This window comes from Triticum dicoccoides, chromosome 7B (genome assembly GCF_002162155.2).
Source record: "Triticum dicoccoides isolate Atlit2015 ecotype Zavitan chromosome 7B, WEW_v2.0, whole genome shotgun sequence".
NCBI lineage: Eukaryota > Viridiplantae > Streptophyta > Magnoliopsida > Poales > Poaceae > Triticum > Triticum dicoccoides.
The window spans coordinates 440,297,066-440,303,594 of NC_041393.1; positions in this window are offsets into that span (position 1 = coordinate 440,297,066).

Consider the following 6,529-nt stretch of genomic DNA (forward strand, 5'->3'; position numbering starts at 1 on the left):
GCTCAGGCCCTGGATGGGCTCGGGCGGGCCTGCCGATGGGCTGAGCGGGCCCGGCGGCGGGGAGGAGCTGCGGGACACGCGGCAGACCTGGATTGGGCGCGGGAGTGGACGGACATGTCCCGCCGTCGGGCGGACGCGTCCGGCGGCGGAAGGAAGAAGGAGGCTAGGGTTTGGACCGGGATTTTTTGGATGGGGAGGTGTTTTTATAGGTGGAGGGAGCTAGGAGAGTCCAAATGGAGCACGGTTTTCGGCCACGCGATCGTAATCGAACGACCGAGAGCATGGAGGGGAGTTAGGTGGGTTTTGGGCCATTTTGGAGGGGTGTTGGGCTGCAAAGAGAAAGGGGCTTTTACGGTTACCCGGTTAACCGTTGGAGTATCAAACGACCTCCAAATGGCACGAAACTTGACAGGCGGTCTACCGGTGCTATACCAAGGCCGCTTGGCAAACCTCGGGCCATTCCGAGAAAGTTTAACACCCACTCACAAAAGAAAGGAAAAAGGGGGCGCCGGGGAACATAGGAGTGCCGGATCGCAAAACGGACAACGGGGAAAATGCTCAGATGCAAGAGATGAACACATATGCAAATGCGATGCACATGATGACACGATATGAAATGCATATGACGACATGGCAAAGTGCAACACGCAAAAAAATGACATGGCAACGAAGGCAAATAACTGGCGGACACCTGGCGCAACGAATCCGGGGCATTACAACACTCCTCCACTAACAAGAGATCTCGTCCCAAGATCTTAGGACCGAGACGGAAGGGAAAAAGGATGAGGTGAAACAAGAAATCAAGAGAAGAAGTAAAGAATCGAGAGCACTCGAGAAGAAGAGGGGAACTGCGAGAATGACGAGAATCGAAAGCTCACGGGATCAGATGGACTATGAAACCACTCTGGGTAGAACCAGATAAGAAACGAATAAGACTGAAAGGCTTTAGGCAGAACTCTGACCGAAAATGGGAGGATTAGGACGAACTTGAGAGGATGGAAAGATACTTTATGAACTCTTGAAGAATGAAATAAATCATGAAGACCCACCATGAAGAACTCCGGTAACAAAAGATGATGAGATAGAAATGAAGGATGAAAGAATAGATGAGCGTTGCGATGATTTAGATGGAGGTTCCGACGACATGGCCGAGGAAATTTGAACTCCCGAAAAGAAAAGATGAAAACACTTGAAACTAGAATGTATACATCAAGAACAAACTCCGAAGGAAGGATTAATCACTTGGATGAAATAAGAATAAGATTTATTGTATGCTTATCCTTCATCAAATTAAATTGATGAGAAGCAATGGATTTAGCATACTACTTATTCTTCTTGAAAGAGAATTGAGAAGTGACATATCGCAAACTTGAGAAGGTCTTCATGAATCACCGGTAGGATTGAAAAGATCGAATGAATTAATATGATAATCAAGGAAAAGAATCTTGAACGAACCACCGTAAGAATTCGGAAATGACTGATGAAAGAGAATGAATCACCGGGAAGAATTAGAAGAACAAATATGCTAGAGAGGATTTAGATGCAAAAGAACAAAGAGATCATGAGCTGATTATGAACACTTGAATGAAGCACCGGGATAATTGGATAACGATAGCTGAAATGTGAGGACAAAGAATTCTTCTGGAATGATGGCCTCCGGTGAAAAGAAATGGGAGAACAACTCCTGACATGCTCCGGGTGGAAGAGAAGAATAACTGACAAATGGAATAACTCGAGAGGATACTATGAAGCTAGCACCACGGAACTCCGGGAGAACGGACAATATTTAGGGGAAAAACTCTTCTTCGATCTTTAAATGACGACGAGGAACGCCACCAAAATTACTGAGATACTCTGGGAGAAAGAAAAGCGAAAAAGGTTGAGCCAACAATGAAAAGAATTTGAACGAGAACTTAGAGAAGGCATGTGACTGATGAAATTCATACTTACGTCACCCTTGAAAAGAATTGAGAAATAATCCGGGGGAATTAGAAGAGTCAGGTAAGATCCTGGGAAAAGACCTGTGGGTTAGGGCCCACAAAAGAGAAAAGCACCGTTGAAAAGGATTGTTGAACAGATATGTGATGCACCGGAACAATAGAATTATTTGAATGAGGTGACACCCTCGAATTAATTCGAACACAGACGAATCTCTGAGATGTCTTGAACTCCGGAATGATTGAATGGCGAGAGGCGAACGAGCAGGGAAAACACTTGAGCCGAGGAAAGAATATGATCTACCGAAAACTTGAATTGAGTCCACCGGAGAAGAAAGGGATGAAGAATGACGAACGAGACAAGAATTCACTAGTTGAGATAATTTACGAAAGACTGAAGAGGTTCCGCACGAATGAAATAGATGGTCGAGAGAGAGTCAGACTCCGGAAAGAAAAAGGGTGGGAGGGCGGAAAACAAGGGTAACTTGGAAGGGGAAACCGACGAATATCTTTAAGAGAAAACACCGGTTGAAATCATTGAGGAGAGAAAGCAAAAACTTCGCACGAGTAGAATGGGTACTCGTTTACGGACTCCGGTTCCGAGAAGAAAAAGGGTGGGTGGGTGGGAAAAACAAGGACAACTTCGGACAGAGAAACAACATCGATCGAAAAGAGCTGAGGATTGATCTCCCAAAGACAAAGAGGTTTGAGTCAACTTGACGAGAAATGCACCGGATGAAAAGAGCTGAGAACCAACGATCGAAAAACCAACCGCGTGAACCTAAAGAAAAATTTGAAGCGGAAGAGGAGTAATTCAAAACATCTACGTCAAGATTCCTCACCAGAGCGATGAAGAGGCTGAGGAGTAAAAAGAATTCCTACTCTCCGATATAACTAGACTCCGAAAAATAGTTTTTCTTCTAGACTCAACAACGGCCAAACTACACGATCAATCAAGGGGGCTCCTAAGGTCGGTCGAGGCTCTGATTACCAACTTGTCACGCCCAATATGCGACCCTATCCAAAAGGAACTCGAAGGTCCCGCCAAGGATAGACCCGCATATTGGAACGCTTTTGCAAGGTGGATATCATTACATCAACATTACATAATAGTGGGGATACATACAATACATACAATGTCACATGAATACACAACACAACATACAAGAACAACATCCGACTACGGATGAATCATAAACAGAAACTCAAACAATATCCACCCTGCTAGCCCAGGCTACCGACCTGGAACCTATCCCCTGATCGAAGAGGAAGCAGAAGGAGAACTCCAAAACAAGCAAACATCGCTCTCGCATCAAGATCATCGTATAACCTGTACCTGCAACTGTTGTTGTAGTAATCTGTGAGCCACGAGGACTCAGCAATCCCATTACCATGGGTAACAAGACTAGCAAAGCTTAATGGGAAAGGAAGGAGTAAAGTGGTGAGGTTGCAGCAGCGGCTAAGCATGATATGGTGGCTAACATACGCAAATGAGAGCGAGAAGAGAAACAAGCGGAATGGTCGTGAAGCTAGCAATGATCAAGAGGTGATCCTGAACACCTACTTACGTCATACATAACACAGAAACCGTGTTCACTTCCCGGACTCCGCCGAGAAGAGACCATCACGGCTACACACACGGTTGATGCGTTTTAATTCGGATCTGGTGTCAAGTTATCTACAACCGGACATTAACAAATTCCCATCTGCCACATAACCGCGGGCACGGCTCTCGAAAGTTTAAACCCTGCAGGGGTGTCCCAACTTAGCCCATGACAAGCTCTCGCGATCAACGAAGGAATAGGCCTTCTCCCAGGAAGACCCGATCAGTGTCGGAATCCCGGTTTACAAGACATTTCGACAATGGTAAAACAAGACCAGCAAAGCCGCCCAATGCACCGACAATCCCGATAGGAGCTGCACATATCTCGTTCTCAGGGCAACACCGGATGAGACTAGCTACGAGTAAAACCAGACTTCGAGTTTCCCCGAGGTGGCCCCGTAGGAAGCTCAGTTCGGACCAACACTTAGACAAGCACAGGCCCGGGGGGGCTAAAATAAAGATGACCCTTGGGTTGGCCGACCCAAGGGAAGGGTATAGGTGGTGGTGAGGCAAATGGTAAGACCAAGGTTGGGCCTTGCTGGACAAGTTTTATTCAAAGCGAACTGTCAGGGGGGTCCCATAAATCACCCGACCGCGTAAGGACCGCAAAATCCGGGAACATAACACCGGTATGACGGAAACTAGGGCGGAAAGAGTGGAACAAAACACCAGGCATAAGGCCGAGCCTTCCACCCTTTACCAAGTATATAGATGCATTAATAATATAAGAGATATTGTGATATCCCAACATAAACCCTGTCCACCATGGAGCAATCTTCAACTTCACCTGCAACTAGCAACGCTATAAGAGGGGCTGAGCAAAAGCGATAACATAGCCAAACAACGGTTTGCATAGGAAAGGTGTCAAAGGTTAGAGGTTCATGGCAATATGGGATGGCTTGATAAACAGGTAATAGGTAGCGCAGCATAGCGATAGAACGAAGCAACTAGCATAGCAATGATAGTAGTGAGATCCAGGGTAGCGGTCATCTTGCCTGAAATATCGCTAGGAAGAAGAACGAGTCCATGAAGAAGACGAACGGATGAAGCCGAACCAACCGTAGACGAACGAATCCTCACGATCGCAACGAAACAGGAACTAACAAGAAGAAGCACACAATATAGGTAAACACACCACACATGAACAAGGCATGATGCACAACAAGCATGATGCATGACCAAGCTACATGAAGCTACTCATGGCAAGAGATGATGCAAACAAGAACAACACATCAAGGCAAGTTTAAATGAGGCTGGAAACAACATATAACAATTCTGGTAAGTCCTCATATGCAAATTTCAAAATTGGTCCAGATCTGAATAAACCTTATGTTCAAGTTGTTAAACAGCAAGTTAAGATGCACCAAGATGATCTACACGAAATTCTAGTCAAGTTACATATAAAGTTCATTTAGTTCGAAGCTACGGCCTAGAAGATATGAGCAAAACAAGTTAAACATGGCATTTATGCAAAATGCACCCAAACATCAAGCAAACACCTCAAAACAAGGATGCAACATGATAATATGAATCTACATGCAAAAATCAAGCAAGTTTCATATAGAGCACACTCAAAACGGAGGAACGGTGCAACACACACACACTATACAAGTCATAACAACAATCTGTCCATAACAGCAACTAGGCATCTTACAAGCATCAAAACAACAAGCTACAGCACCCCAACATAAAAACAAAAGGCATGGGCATTAAGTACTGGTAAAGCATAACAAAACATGAACACTGAGCTATCTCCAGAAACAACTAGAACATGCTCAAACACACATGGTAAGATTGCAAATAATAACAGTTTCAGACTTATCAGGAAATAACATCAGGTTGCAATGTTTAGAGCTATCAAACAACATGTTACAGGAACTTATCATAGCAAACAAAGGCATGGCATGAATCTACTAATTGCATAGATCAAAACTCCTTTACTGACCATGAGCAAAAAATGCACAGAAAATATGATGGCACCCATGTAAACATGGCAAGTTATATTACAGATTCATACATGGCAGGAACAACAATAAGTAGGCATGTTGGTGAGCTTGAACCACTCAACACAGAGCAATACATGGCATGGCAAGGCAACCAACAGTAAGAAGGCATGTTTGTGAAGTTAAGCATGGCAAGAGTAAGGTCATAGGGTGCATGGATCGCTGACAATAAGCATGGAAGCAACTGAACTTAATGTTAACAGGCTCACAACAACATTTTTTTTAGCAAGTTTGGAGCAAGATATGAACAATCTACAGCAAGCTATAAATGCAACCAGGGGCATGGATGGATAGAGCATAACATGTAGATCAAAACATGTTTATAGAACATCCCCAGATTATGCATAGAATGATTAGTAGAAGCATGTTAACATATCAACAAAATATAACAGAATCTGTTACGAAAACAGCAACAGCAAGTACTCTCCTTAACAAGCTTGATGCACTCAGCACACAACTCACAAAAATACATGGTAAGCACCTCTGGAAAGATGGCATAGCATAGATCAAAATACATGTAGACATCAACCTCATAGGATGCACACATCAATCATGGCAAAAATGACAAATGAGCAAGTTATAACAGTTTCAGCAGGTTAACATCAACATGCACTCTTCCAACAGCATTTCGGGCATTAAGGTGAGCTCAAATGAAAATGACTCAATGGAATGAAATGAAGTACTCGTCGAGACGAACAATTTGACATATTACACGCACAAAATGGAGCTACATGCACAGAGTTACACCCATCACAATAATGCAACATAATATGATTTTTCAGAAAAGACGGGCAAAAACATAGACCTCGCGGGGGTGTTGACTGGACGGACATGTCCAGGGTCAGGCGGACATGTCCGCGTGGTGAGGCTGACGGGCGGGTCCCACCTGGCGGCGGCGTTGACTGGCTGAGGGCGCCGGATCTCGCCGGATCCGGCCCTCGGTGGTGCTCCGGCGAGCGGGGACGACGCGGGGTCGGCGCGGCGGC